The sequence below is a fragment of the Salmo salar genome, chromosome 18 (genome assembly GCF_965601325.2).
Source record: "Salmo salar chromosome 18, fSalSal1, whole genome shotgun sequence".
Lineage (NCBI taxonomy): Eukaryota > Metazoa > Chordata > Actinopteri > Salmoniformes > Salmonidae > Salmo > Salmo salar.
This window is the reverse complement of record NC_138308.1, coordinates 37,737,033-37,752,411: the sequence shown is the minus strand read 5'-3', so window position 1 is coordinate 37,752,411 and position 15,379 is coordinate 37,737,033.

The following is a 15,379-nucleotide window of genomic DNA, read 5'->3' as shown; positions in this document are numbered from 1 at the left end:
TCTATATACCACTATTACACACCATCTATATACCACTATTACACACCACCATCTATATACCATTATTACACACCACCATCTATATACCACTATTACACACCACCATCTCTATACCACTATTACACAACACCATCTATATACCACCATTTCACATCACCATCTACATACCACTATTACATACCACCATCTATATACCACTATTACACACCACCATCTATATACCACTATTACAAACCACCACCTATATACCACTATTACATACCACCATCTATATACCACTATTACACACCACCATCTATACACCACTATTACACACCACCATCTATATACCACACCACCATCTATATACCACTATTACGTACCACCATCTATATACCACTATTACACACCACCACCTATATAACACTATTACAAACCACCACCTATATACCACTATTACATACCACCATCTATATACCACTATTACACACCACCATCTATATAACACTATTACACACCACCATCTATATACCACTATTACACACCACCATCTATATACCACTATTACACACCACCATCTATATACCACTATTACACACCACCATCTATATACCACTATTACATACCACCATCTATATACCACTATTACACACCACCATCTATATACCACTATTACACACCACCATCTATATACCACTATTACACACCACCAACTAACATCTATATACCACTATTACATACCACCATCTATATACCACTATTACACACCACCATCTATATACCACTATTACACACCACCACCTAACACCTATATACCACTATTACATCCCACCATCTATATACTGCTAATACATACCACCAACTATATACCACTATTACACACCACCATCTATATACCACTATTACACACCACCACCTAACACCTATATACCACTATTACACACCACCATCTATATACCACTATTACACACCACCACCTAACACCTATATACCACTATTACATCCCACCATCTATATACCGCTAATACATACCACCAACTATATACCACTATTACACACCACCACCTAACATCTATATACCACTATTACACACCACCATCTATATACCACTATTACACACCACCACCTAACACCTATATACCACTATTACACACCACCATCTATATACCACTATTACACACCACCACCCAAAACCTATATACCACTAATACACACCACCATCTATATACCACTTTTACACACCACCACCTAACAACTATATACCACTATTACACACCACCACCTAATATCTATATACCACTATTACACACCACCATCTATATACCACTATTACACACCACCACCTAACAACTATATACCACTATTACACACCACCACCTAACAACTATATACCACTATTACATACCACCATCTATATACCATTATTACATTCCATTAACTAACATCTATATACCACTATTACATACCACCAACTATATACCAATTTTACATTCCACCATCTATATACCACTATTACATACCACCATCTATATACCACTATTACACACCACCATCTATATACCACTATTACATACCACCATCTATATACCACTATTACATACCACCATCTGTATGTAACCGATGTGAAATGGCTAGTTAGTTAGCGGTGGTGCGCGCTAATAGCGTTTCAATCAGTGACATCACTCGCTCTGAGACTTGAAGTAGGGTTTCCCCTTGGATTGCAAGGGCCGCGGCTTTTGTGGCGCGATGGGTAATGATGCTTCGTGGGTGTCAGTTGTTGATGTGTGCAAGGATCCCTGGTTCGAGCCCAGGTTGGGGCGAGGAGAGGGACGGAACCTACACTGTTACATATATACCACTATTACATTACATTAACGAACATCTATATACCACTATTACACACCACCATCTATATACCACTATTACATTCCATTAATGAACATCTATATACCACTATTACACACCACCATCTATATACCACTATTGCATTCCATTAACGAACATCTATATACCACTATTACACACCACCTACTAACCCTTCACCTACAGTATGTACCACTATCTTATAAAAAATGTAATACCACCATTCCAGTGCTTTGACCCTGCCTGATCCTACTCCATGCCACCTGCCTGATCCTACTCCATGCCACCTGCCTGATCCTACACCATGCCACCTGCCTGATCCTACACCATGCCACTTGCCTGATCCTACTCCATGCCAGCTGCCTGATCCTACACCATGCCACCTGCCTGATCCTACACCATACCACCTGCCTGATCCTACAACATGCCGCCTGCCTGATCCTACACCATGCCACCTGCCTGATCCTACACCATGCCACCTGCCTGATCCTACACCATGCCACCTGCCTGGGAGGTCCAGACATTTTCCTTCAACACAAAGTGTTGTAACTCTTCTGTAGTAAAATCTCATACGCAAGTAGTTCTCTGCAGCTGCAACCACAACATCTATTCCCTGTGATTTCAGTTCCATTTCGACAGTACAGTTGATAACCATGACAATGAATACTAAGAATCCAGCCTTACTAAAGCACTAATTAGTGTCCGTCTGTATTGGCCTAGGCCTACTAGTCATCCTCTACCCATCATCCTCTGCTCTCTTCACTGCCTCAGCATATGACACCTTCTGTTCTACTCTGACCCTGGCAACCTCAACCTGTCTCTCTCACACCGGACACTTCTGATCCCCAGCAATATGGACACCCCCACAATTGCAGTAGTGAAAAATTATCCAATTGTCATACTTGAGTAAAAGTGAAGATACCTTAGTAGAAAGTGATTCAAGTAAAAGTGAAAGTCACCCAGTAAAATACTACTTGAGTAAAAGTCTAAAAGTATATGGTTTTAAATATACTATATACTAAATAAGAATCAAAAGTCAAGGTATAAATCGTTTCACATTCCTTAAGAAATCCAGACAGCACGACATTCTTGTTTTTTTTATATATGGATAGCCAGGGGCACACTCCAACACTCAGACATCATTTAGAAATAAAACATTTGTGTTTAGTGAGTCCACCAGATCAGAGGCAGTAGGGATGACCAGGGATGTTCTCTTGATAAGTGTGTGCATTGGACCATTTTCCTGTCCTGCTAAGCATTCAAAATGTAACAAGTAATTTTGGGTGTCACGGAAAAAGTATGAAGTAAAAAGTACATAACTTTCTTTAGGAATGTAGTTAAGTAAAAGTCAAAGTTGTAAAATGGAATATATATATGTGTGTTTGTGTATATATATAGGTAACCCAGTGTCATCGGAAGGTGCATATATAAGGTATATATACTGCTCAAAAAAATAAAGGGAACACTTAAACAACACATCCTAGATCTGAATGAAAGAAATAATCTTATTAAATACTTTTTTCTTTACATAGTTGAATGTGCTGACAACAAAATCACACAAAAAGAATCAATGGAAATCCAATTTATCAACCCATGGAGGTCTGGATTTGGAGTCACACTCAAAATTAAAGTGGAAAACCACACTACAGGCTGATCCAACTTTGATGTAATGTCCTTAAAACAAGTCAAAATGAGGCTCAGTAGTGTGTGTGGCCTCCACGTGCCTGTATGACCTCCCTACAACACCTGGGCATGCTCCTGATGAGGTGGCGGATGGTCTCCTGAGGAATCTCCTCCTAGACCTGGACTAAAGCATCCGCCAACTCCTGGACAGTCTGTGGTGCAACGTAGCGTTGGTGGATGGAGCGAGACATGATGTCCCAGATGTGCTCAATTGGATTCAGGTCTGGGGAACGGGCGGGCCAGTCCATAGCATCAATGCCTTCCTCTTGCAGGAACTGCTGACACACTCCAGCCACATGAGGTCTAGCATTGTCTTGCATTAGGAGGAACCCAGGGCCAACTGCACCAGCATATGGTCTCACAAGGGGTCTGAGGATCTCATCTCGGTACCTAATGGCAGTCAGGCTACCTCTGGCGAGCACATGGAGGGCTGTGCAGCCCCCCAAAGAAATGCCACCCCACACCATGACTGACCCACCGCCAAACCGGTCATGCTGGAGGATGTTGCAGGCAGCAGAACGTTCTCCACGGCGTCTCCAGACTGTCACGTCTGTCACGTGCTCAGTGTGAACCTGCTTTCATCTGTGAAGAGCACAGGGCGCCAGTGGCGAATTTGCCAATCTTGGTGTTCTCTGGCAAATGCCAAACGTCCTGCACGGTGTTGGGCTGTAAGCACAACCCCCACCTGTGGACGTCGGGCCCTCATACCACCCTCATGGAGTCTGTTTCTGACCATTTGAGCAGACACATGCACATTTGTGGCCTGCTGGAGGTCATTTTGCAGGGCTCTGGCAGTGCTCCTCCTGCTCCTCCTTGCACAAAGGCGGAGGTAGCGGTCCTGCTGCAGGGTTGTTGCCCTCCTACGGCCTCCTCCACATCTCCTGATGTACTGGCCTGTCTCCTGGTAGCGCCTCCATGCTCTGGACACTACGCTGACAGACACAGCAAACCTTCTTGCCACAGCTCGCATTGATGTGCCATCCTGGATGAGCTGCACTACCTGAGCCACTTGTGTGGGTTGTAGACTCCGTCTCATGCTACCACTAGAGTGAAAGCAACGCCAGCATTCAAAAGTGACCAAAACATCAGCCAGGAAGCATAGGAACTGAGAAGTGGTCTGTGGTCCCCACCTGCAGAACCACTCCTTTATTGGGGGTGTCTTGCTAATTGCCTATAATTTCCACCTGTTGTCTATTCCATTTGCACAACAGCATGTGACATTTAGTGTCAATCAGTGTTGCTTCCTAAGTGGACAGTTTGATTTCACAGAAGTGTGATCGACTTAGAGTTACATTGTGTTGTTTAAGTGTTCCCTTTATTTTTTTGAGCAGTGTATAAATATTGAAAGTCAACAGTGTTTTTTTGCTATAGTTTTCCTTCACTGAAAATACAATAGTGCAACACATTCAGCAGAAAATTGCTTCATTTTCTTCAGATGACAACAGAAATGCAACGCTATTTGGCTAGCAGCCACACAGGTAAATTAGTTTACAATTAAAAAGCAAGGTTTGCATGGCTATCATATTCCAGAGTGCTGTCTGCTGATAGAATGATGGAGAACAGTAGCTCCACATCAGTCAGAGAGCTGTCTGCTGATAGAATGATGGAGAACAGTAGCTCCACATCAGTCAGAGTGCTGTCTGCTGATAGAATGATGGAGAACAGTAGCTCCACATCAGTCAGAGTGCTGTCTGCTGATAGAAAGATGGAGAACAGTAGCTCCACATCAGTCAGAGTGCTGTCTGCTGATAGAATGATGGAGAACAGTAGCTCCACATCACTGCTGTCTGCTGATAGAATGATGGAGAACAGTAGCTACACATCAGTCAGAGTGCTGTCTGCTGATAGAATGATGGAGAACAGTAGCTCCACATCAGAGTGCTGTCTGCTGATAGAATGATGGAGAACAGTAGCTCCACATCAGTCAGAGTGCTGTCTGCTGATAGAATGATGGAGAACAGTAGCTCCACATCAGTCAGAGAGCTGTCTGCTGATAGAATGATGGAGAACAGTAGCTACACATCACTGCTGTCTGCTGATAGAATGATGGAGAACAGTAGCTACACATCAGTCAGACTGCTGTCTGCTGATAGAATGATGGAGAACAGTAGCTCCACATCACTGCTGTCTGCTGATAGAATGATGGAGGACAGTAGCTCCACATCAGTCAGAGTGCTGTCTGTTGATAAAATGATGGAGAACAGTAGCTACACATCAGACTGCTGTCTGCTGATAGAATGATGGAGAACAGTAGCTCCACATCAGTCAGAGTGCTGTCTGCTGACAGAAAGATGGAGAACAGTAGCTCCACATCAGTCAGAGTGCTGTCTGCTGATAGAATGATGGAGAACAGTAGCTCCACATCAGTCAGAGTGCTGTCTGCTGATAGATTGATGGAGAACAGTAGCTCCACATCAGTCAGAGTGCTGTCTGCTGATAGAATGATGGAGAACAGTAGCTCCACATCAGTCAGAGTGCTGTCTGCTGATAGAATGATGGAGAACAGTAGCTCCACATCAGTCAGAGTGCTGTCTGCTGATAGAATGATGGAGAACAGTAGCTACACATCACTGCTGTCTGCTGATAGAATGATGGAGAACAGTAGCTACACATCAGAGTGCTGTCTGCTGGTAGAATGATGGAGAACAGTAGCTCCACATCACTTCTGTCTGCTGATAGAATGATGGAGGACAGTAGCTCCACATCAGTCAGAGTGCTGTCTGCTGATAGAATGATGGAGAACAGTAGCTACACATCAGTCAGAGTGCTGTCTGCTGATAGAATGATGGAGAACAGTAGCTACACATCACTGCTGTCTGCTGATAGAATGATGGAGAACAGTAGCTACACATCAGAGTGCTGTCTGCTGGTAGAATGATGGAGAACAGTAGCTCCACATCACTTCTGTCTGCTGATAGAGTGATGGAGGACAGTAGCTCCACATCAGTCAGAGTGCTGTCTGCTGATAGAATGATGGAGAACAGTAGCTACACATCAGTCAGAGTGCTGTCTGCTGATAGAATGATGGAGAACAGTAGCTACACATCAGAGTGCTGTCTGCTGATAGAATGATGGAGAACAGTAGCTCCACATCAGTCAGAGTGCTGTCTGCTGATAGAATGATGGAGAACAGTAGCTCCACATCAGTCAGAGTGCTGTCTGCTGATAGAATGATGGAGAACAGTAGCTCCATATCAGTCAGAGTGCTGTCTGCTGATAGAATGACGGAGAACAGTAGCTCCACATCAGTCAGAGTGCTGTCTGCTGACAGAAAGATGGAGAACAGTAGCTCCACATCAGTCAGAGTGCTGTCTGCTGACAGAAAGATGGAGAACAGTGGCTCCACATCACTGCTGTCTGCTGATAGAATGATGGAGACAAGTAGCTACACATCAGTCAGAGTGCTGTCTGCTGATAGAATGATGGAGAAGAGTAGCTCCACTTCAATCAGAGTGCTGTCTGCTGATAGAATGATAGAGAAGAGTAGCTCCACTTCAGTCAGAGAGCTGTCTGCTGATAAAATGATGGAGAACAGTAGCTACACATCAGACTGCTGTCTGCTGATGGAATGATGGAGAACAGTAGCTCCATATCAGTCAGAGTGCTGTCTGCTGACAGAAAGATGGAGAACAGTAGCTCCACATCAGTCAGAGTGCTGTCTGCTGATAGAATGATGGAGAACAGTAGCTCCACATCAGTCAGAGTGCTGTCTGCTGATAGAATGATGGAGAACAGTAGCTCCACATCAGTCAGAGTGCTGTCTGCTGATAGAATGATGGAGAACAGTAGCTCCACATCAGTCAGAGTGCTGTCTGCTGATAGAATGATGGAGAACAGTAGCTCCACATCAGTCAGAGTGCTGTATGCTGATAGAATGATGGAGAACAGTAGCTCCACATCACTGCTGTCTGCTGATAGAATGATGGAGAACAGTAGCTACACATCAGAGTGCTGTCTGCTGATAGAATGATGGAGAACAGTAGCTCCACATCACTGCTGTCTGCTGATAGAATGATGGAGAACAGTAGCTCCACTTCAGTCAGAGAGCTGTCTGCTGATAGAATGATGGAGAACAGTAGCTCCACTTCAATCAGAGTGCTGTCTGCTGATAGAATGATGGAGAAGAGTAGCTCCACTTCAGTCAGAGAGCTGTCTGCTGATAGAATGATGGAGAACAGTAGCTACACATCAGAGTGCTGTCTGCTGATAGAATGATGGAGAACAGTAGCTACACATCAGAGTGCTGTTTGCTGATAGAATGATGGAGAACAGTAGCTCCACATCAGAGTGCTGTCTGCTGATAGAATGATGGAGAACAGTAGCTCCACATTACTGCTGTCTGCTGATAGAATGATGGAGAACAGTAGCTACACATCAGAGTGGTGTCTGCTGATAGAATGATGGAGAAGAGTAGCTCCACATCACTGCTGTCTGCTGATAGATTGATGGAAAACAGTAGCAACACATCAGTCAGAGTGCTGTCTGCTGATAGAATGATGGAGAACAGTAGCTCCACATCAGAGTGCTGTCTGCTGATAGAATGATGGAGAACAGTAGCTCCACTTCAGTCAGAGAGCTGTCTGCTGATAGAATGATGGAGAACAGTAGCTCCACATCAGTCAGAGTGCTGTCTGCTGATAGAATGATGGAGAACAGTAGCTCCACATCAGTCAGAGTGCTGTCTGCTGATAGAATGATGGAGAACATTAGCTCCACATCAGTCAGAGTGCTGTCTGCTGATAGAATGATGGAGAACAGTAGCTCCACATCACTGCTGTCTGCTGATAGAATGATGGAGAACAGTAGCTCCACTTCAGTCAGAGAGCTGTCTGCTGATAGAATGATGGAGAACAGTAGCTCCACATCAGTCAGAGTGCTGTGTGCTGATAGATTGATGGAGAACAGTAGCTCCACATCACTGCTGTCTGCTGATTGAATGATGGAGAACAGTAGCAACACATCAGAGTGCTGTCTGCTGATAGAATGATGGAGAACAGTAGCTCCACATCAGAGTGCTGACTGCTGATAGAATGATGGAGAACAGTAGCTCCACATCAGTCAGAGTGCTGTCTGCTGACAGAATGATGGAGAACAGTAGCTCCACATCAGTCAGAGTGCTGTGTGCTGATAGAATGATGGAGAACAGTAGCTCCACATCAGTCAGAGTGCTGTCTGCTGATAGAATGATGGAGAACAGTAGCTCCACATCAGTCAGAGTGCGGTCTGCTGACAGAAAGATGGAGAACAGTAGCTCCACATCAGTCAGAGTGCTGTCTGCTGATAGAATGATGGAGAACAGTAGCTCCACATCAGTCAGAGTGCTGTCTGCTGATAGAATGATGGAGAACAGTAGCTCCACATCAGTCAGAGTGCTGTATGCTGATAGAATGATGGAGAACAGTAGCTCCACATCACTGCTGTCTGCTGATAGAATGATGGAGAACAGTAGCTACACATCAGAGTGCTGTCTGCTGATAGAATGATGGAGAACAGTAGCTCCACATCACTGCTGTCTGCTGATAGAATGATGGAGAACAGTAGCTCCACTTCAGTCAGAGAGCTGTCTGCTGATAGAATGATGGAGAACAGTAGCTCCACTTCAATCAGAGTGCTGTCTGCTGATAGAATGATGGAGAAGAGGAGCTCCACTTCAGTCAGAGAGCTGTCTGCTGATAGAATGATGGAGAACAGTAGCTACACATCAGAGTGCTGTCTGCTGATAGAATGATGGAGAACAGTAGCTACACATCAGAGTGCTGTTTGCTGATAGAATGATGGAGAACAGTAGCTCCACATCAGAGTGCTGTCTGCTGATAGAATGATGGAGAACATTAGCTCCACATTACTGCTGTCTGCTGATAGAATGATGGAGAACAGTAGCTACACATCAGAGTGCTGTCTGCTGATAGAATGATGGAGAAGAGTAGCTCCACATCACTGCTGTCTGCTGATAGATTGATGGAAAACAGTAGCAACACATCAGTCAGAGTGCTGTCTGCTGATAGAATGATGGAGAACAGTAGCTCCACATCAGTCAGAGTGCTGTCTGCTGACAGAATGATGGAGAACAGTAGCTCCACATCAGTCAGAGTGCTGTGTGCTGATAGAATGATGGAGAACAGTAGCTCCACATCAGTCAGAGTGCTGTCTGCTGATAGAATGATGGAGAACAGTAGCTCCACATCAGTCAGAGTGCGGTCTGCTGACAGAAAGATGGAGAACAGTAGCTCCACATCAGTCAGAGTGCTGTCTGCTGATAGAATGATGGAGAACAGTAGCTCCACATCAGAGTGCTGTCTGCTGATAGAATAATGGAGAACAGTAGCTACACATCAGTCAGAGTGCTGTCTGCTGATAGAATGATGGAGAACAGTACCTCCACTTCAGTCAGAGTGCTGTCTGCTGATAGAATGATGGAGAACAGTAGCTCCACTTCAGTCAGAGAGCTGTCTGCTGATAGAATAATGGAGAACAGTAGCTACACATCAGAGTGCTGTCTGCTGATAGAATGATGGAGAACAGTAGCTCCACATCACTGCTGTCTGCTGATAGAATGATGGAGAACAGTAGCTACACATCAGAGTGCTGTCTGCTGATAGAATGATGGAGAACAGTAGCTCCACATCACTGCTGTCTGCTGATAGAATGATGGAGAACAGTAGCTCCACTTCAGTCAGAGAGCTGTCTGCTGATAGAATGATGGAGAACATTAGCTCCACATCAGTCAGAGTGCTGTCTGCTGATAGAATGATGGAGAACAGTAGCTCCACATCACTGCTGTCTGCTGATAGAATGATGGAGAACAGTAGCTCCACTTCAGTCAGAGTGCTGTCTGCTGATAGAATGATGGAGAACAGTAGCTCCACATCACTGCTGTCTGCTGATTGAATGATGGAGAACAGTAGCAACACATCAGAGTGCTGTCTGCTGATAGAATGATGGAGAACAGTAGCTCCACATCAGAGTGCTGACTGCTGATATAATGATGGAGAACAGTAGCTCCACATCAGTCAGAGTGCTGTCTGCTGACAGAATGATGGAGAACAGTAGCTCCACATCAGTCAGAGTGCTGTGTGCTGATAGAATGATGGAGAACAGTAGCTCCACATCAGTCAGAGTGCTGTCTGCTGATAGAATGATGGAGAACAGTAGCTCCACATCAGTCAGAGTGCTGTCTGCTGACAGAAAGATGGAGAACAGTAGCTCCACATCAGTCAGACTGCTGTCTGCTGATAGAATGATGGAGAACAGTAGCTCCACATCAGAGTGCTGTCTGCTGATAGAATGATGGAGAACAGTGGCTACACATCAGTCAGAGTGCTGTCTGCTGATAGAATGATGGAGAACAGTACCTCCACTTCAGTCAGAGTGCTGTCTGCTGATAGAATCATGGAGAACAGTAGCTCCACTTAAGTCAGAGAGCTGTCTGCTGATAGAATGATGGAGAACAGTAGCTCCATATCACTGCTGTCTGCTGATAGAATGATGGAGAACAGTAGCTACACATCAGAGTGCTGTCTGCTGATAGGATGATGGAGAACAGTAGCTCCACATCACTGCTGTCTGCTGATAGAATGATGGAGAACAGTAGCAACACATCAGTCAGAGTCCTGTCTGCTGATAGAATGATGGAGAACAGTAGCTCCACATCAGTCAGAGTGCTGTCTGCTGATAGAATGATGTAGAACAGTAGCTCCACATCAGAGTGCTGTCTGCTGATAGAATGATGGAGAACAGTAGCTCCACATCAGAGTGCTGTCTGCTGATAGAATGATGGAGAACAGTAGCTCCACATCAGTCAGAGTGCTGTCTGCTGACAGAATGATGGAGAACAGTAGCTCCACATCAGTCAGAGTGCTGTGTGCTGATAGAATGATGGAGAACAGTAGCTCCACATCACTGCTGTCTGCTGATAGAATGATGGAGAACAGTAGCTCCACTTCAGTCAGAGAGCTGTCAGCTGATAGAATGATGGAGAACATTAGCTCCACATCAGTCAGAGTGCTGTCTGCTGATAGAATGATGGAGAACAGTAGCTCCACATCACTGCTGTCTGCTGATAGAATGATGGAGAACAGTAGCAACACATCAGTCAGAGTGCTGTCTGCTGATAGAATGATGGAGAACAGTAGCTACACATCAGTCAGAGTGCTGTCTGCTGATAGAATGATGGAGAACAGTAGCAACACATCAGTCAGAGTGCTGTCTGCTGATAGAATGATGGAGAACATTAGCTCCACATCAGTCAGAGTGCTGTCTGCTGATAGGATGATGGAGAACAGTAGCTCCACATCACTGCTGTCTGCTGATAGAATGATGGAGAACAGTAGCAACACATCAGTCAGAGTCCTGTCTGCTGATAGAATGATGGAGAACAGTAGCTCCACATCAGTCAGAGTGCTGTCTGCTGATAGAATGATGGAGAACAGTAGCTCCACATCAGAGTGCTGTCTGCTGATAGAATGATGGAGAACAGTAGCTCCACATCAGAGGGCTGTCTGCTGATAGAATGATGGAGAACAGTAGCTCCACATCAGTCAGAGTGCTGTCTGCTGACAGAATGATGGAGAACAGTAGCTCCACATCAGTCAGAGTGCTGTGTGCTGATAGAATGATGGAGAACAGTAGCTCCACATCAGTCAGAGTGCTGTCTGCTGATAGAATGATGGAGAACAGTAGCTCCACATTCAGTCAGAGTGCTGTCTGCTGATAGAATGATGGAGAACAGTAGCTCCACATCAGTCAGAGTGCTGTCTGCTGATAGAATGATGGAGAACAGTAGCTCCACATCAGTCAGAGTGCTGTCTGCTGACAGAAAGATGGAGAACAGTAGCTCCACATGTCAGAGTGCTGTCTGCTGATAGAATGATGGAGAACAGTAGCTCCACATCACTGCTGTCTGCTGATAGAATGATGGAGAACAGTAGCAACACATCAGTCAGAGTCCTGTCTGCTGATAGAATGATGGAGAACAGTAGCTCCACATCAGTCAGAGTGCTGTCTGCTGATAGAATGATGGAGAACAGTAGCTCCACATCAGAGTGCTGTCTGCTGATAGAATGATGGAGAACAGTAGCTCCACATCAGTCAGAGTGCTGTCTGCTGACAGAATGATGGAGAACAGTAGCTCCACATCAGTCAGAGTGCTGTGTGCTGATAGAATGATGGAGAACAGTAGCTCCACATCACTGCTGTCTGCTGATAGAATGATGGAGAACAGTAGCAACACATCAGTCAGAGTGCTGTCTGCTGATAGAATGATGGAGAACATTAGCTCCACATCAGGCAGAGTGCTGTCTGCTGATAGGATGATGGAGAACAGTAGCTCCACATCACTGCTGTCTGCTGATAGAATGATGGAGAACAGTAGCAACACATCAGTCAGAGTCCTGTCTGCTGATAGAATGATGGAGAACAGTAGCTCCACATCAGTCAGAGTGCTGTCTGCTGATAGAATGATGGAGAACAGTAGCTCCACATCAGAGTGCTGTCTGCTGATAGAATGATGGAGAACAGTAGCTCCACATCAGAGTGCTGTCTGCTGATAGAATGATGGAGAACAGTAGCTCCACATCAGTCAGAGTGCTGTCTGCTGACAGAATGATGGAGAACAGTAGCTCCACATCAGTCAGAGTGCTGTGTGCTGATAGAATGATGGAGAACAGTAGCTCCACATCAGTCAGAGTGCTGTCTGCTGATAGAATGATGGAGAACAGTAGCTCCACATTCAGTCAGAGTGCTGTCTGCTGATAGAATGATGGAGAACAGTAGCTCCACATCAGTCAGAGTGCTGTCTGCTGATAGAATGATGGAGAACAGTAGCTCCACATCAGTCAGAGTGCTGTCTGCTGACAGAAAGATGGAGAACAGTAGCTCCACATGTCAGAGTGCTGTCTGCTGATAGAATGATGGAGAACAGTAGCTCCACATCACTGCTGTCTGCTGATAGAATGATGGAGAACAGTAGCAACACATCAGTCAGAGTCCTGTCTGCTGATAGAATGATGGAGAACAGTAGCTCCACATCAGTCAGAGTGCTGTCTGCTGATAGAATGATGGAGAACAGTAGCTCCACATCAGAGTGCTGTCTGCTGATAGAATGATGGAGAACAGTAGCTCCACATCAGCGGTGCTGTCTGCTGATAGAATGATGGAGAACAGTAGCTCCACATCAGTCAGAGTGCTGTCTGCTGATAGAATGATGGAGAACAGTAGCTCCACATCAGTCAGAGTGCTGTCTGCTGATAGAATGATGGAGAACAGTAGCTCCACATCAGTCAGAGTGCTGTCTGCTGATAGAATGATGGAGAACAGTAGCTCCACATCAGTCAGAGTGCTGTCTGCTGATAGAATGATGGAGAACAGTAGCTCCACATCAGTCAGAGTGCTGTCTGCTGACAGAATGATGGAGAACAGTAGCTCCACATCAGTCAGAGTGCTGTCTGCTGATAGAATGATGGAGAACAGTAGCTCCACATCAGAGTGCTGTCTGCTGATAGAATGATGGAGAACAGTAGCTCCACATCAGAGTGCTGTCTGCTGATAGAATGATGGAGAACAGTAGCTCCACATCAGTCAGAGTGCTGTCTGCTGACAGAATGATGGAGAACAGTAGCTCCACATCAGTCAGAGTGCTGTCTGCTGATAGAATGATGGAGAACAGTAGCTCCACATCAGTCAGAGTGCTGTCTGCTGATAGAATGATGGAGAACAGTAGCTCCACATTCAGTCAGAGTGCTGTCTGCTGATAGAATGATGGAGAACAGTAGCTCCACATCAGTCAGAGTGCTGTCTGCTGATAGAATGATGGAGAACAGTAGCTCCACATCAGTCAGAGTGCTGTCTGCTGATAGAATGATGGAGAACAGTAGCTCCACATCAGTCAGAGTGCTGTCTGCTGATAGAATGATGGAGAACAGTAGCTCCACATCAGCAGTGCTGTCTGCTGATAGAATGATGGAGAACAGTAGCTCCACATCAGTCAGAGTGCTGTCTGCTGACAGAATGATGGAGAACAGTAGCTCCACATCAGTCAGAGTGCTGTCTGCTGATAGAATGATGGAGAACAGTAGCTCCACATCACTGCTGTCTGCTGATAGAATGATGGAGAACAGTAGCTCCACATCAGTCAGAGTGCTGTCTGCTGATAGAATGATGGAGAACATTAGCTCCACATCAGTCAGAGTGCTGTCTGCTGATAGAATGATGGAGAACAGTAGCTCCACATCACTGCTGTCTGCTGATAGAATGATGGAGAACAGTAGCAACACATCAGTCAGAGTGCTGTCTGCTGATAGAATGATGGAGAACAGTAGCTCCACATCAGTCAGAGTGCTGTCTGCTGATAGAATGATGGAGAACAGTAGCTCCACATCAGTCAGAGTGCTGTCTGCTGATAGAATGATGGAGAACAGTAGCTCCACATCAGTCAGAGTGCTGTCTGCTGATAGAATGATGGAGAACAGTAGCTCCACATCAGTCAGAGTGCTGTCTGCTGATAGAATGATGGAGAACAGTAGCTCCACATCAGTCAGAGTGCTGTCTGCTGATAGAATGATGGAGAACAGTAGCTCCACATCAGTCAGAGTGCTGTCTGCTGATAGAATGATGGAGAACAGTAGCTCCACATCAGTCAGAGTGCTGTCTGCTGATAGAATGATGGAGAACAGTAGCTCCACATCAGTCAGAGTGCTGTCTGCTGATAGAATGATGGAGAACAGTAGCTCCACATCAGTCAGAGTGCTGTCTGCTGATAGAATGATGGAGAACAGTAGCTCCACTTCAGTCAGAGTGCTGTCTGCTGATAGAATGATGGAGAACAGTAGCTCCACATTCAGTCAGAGTGCTGTCTGCT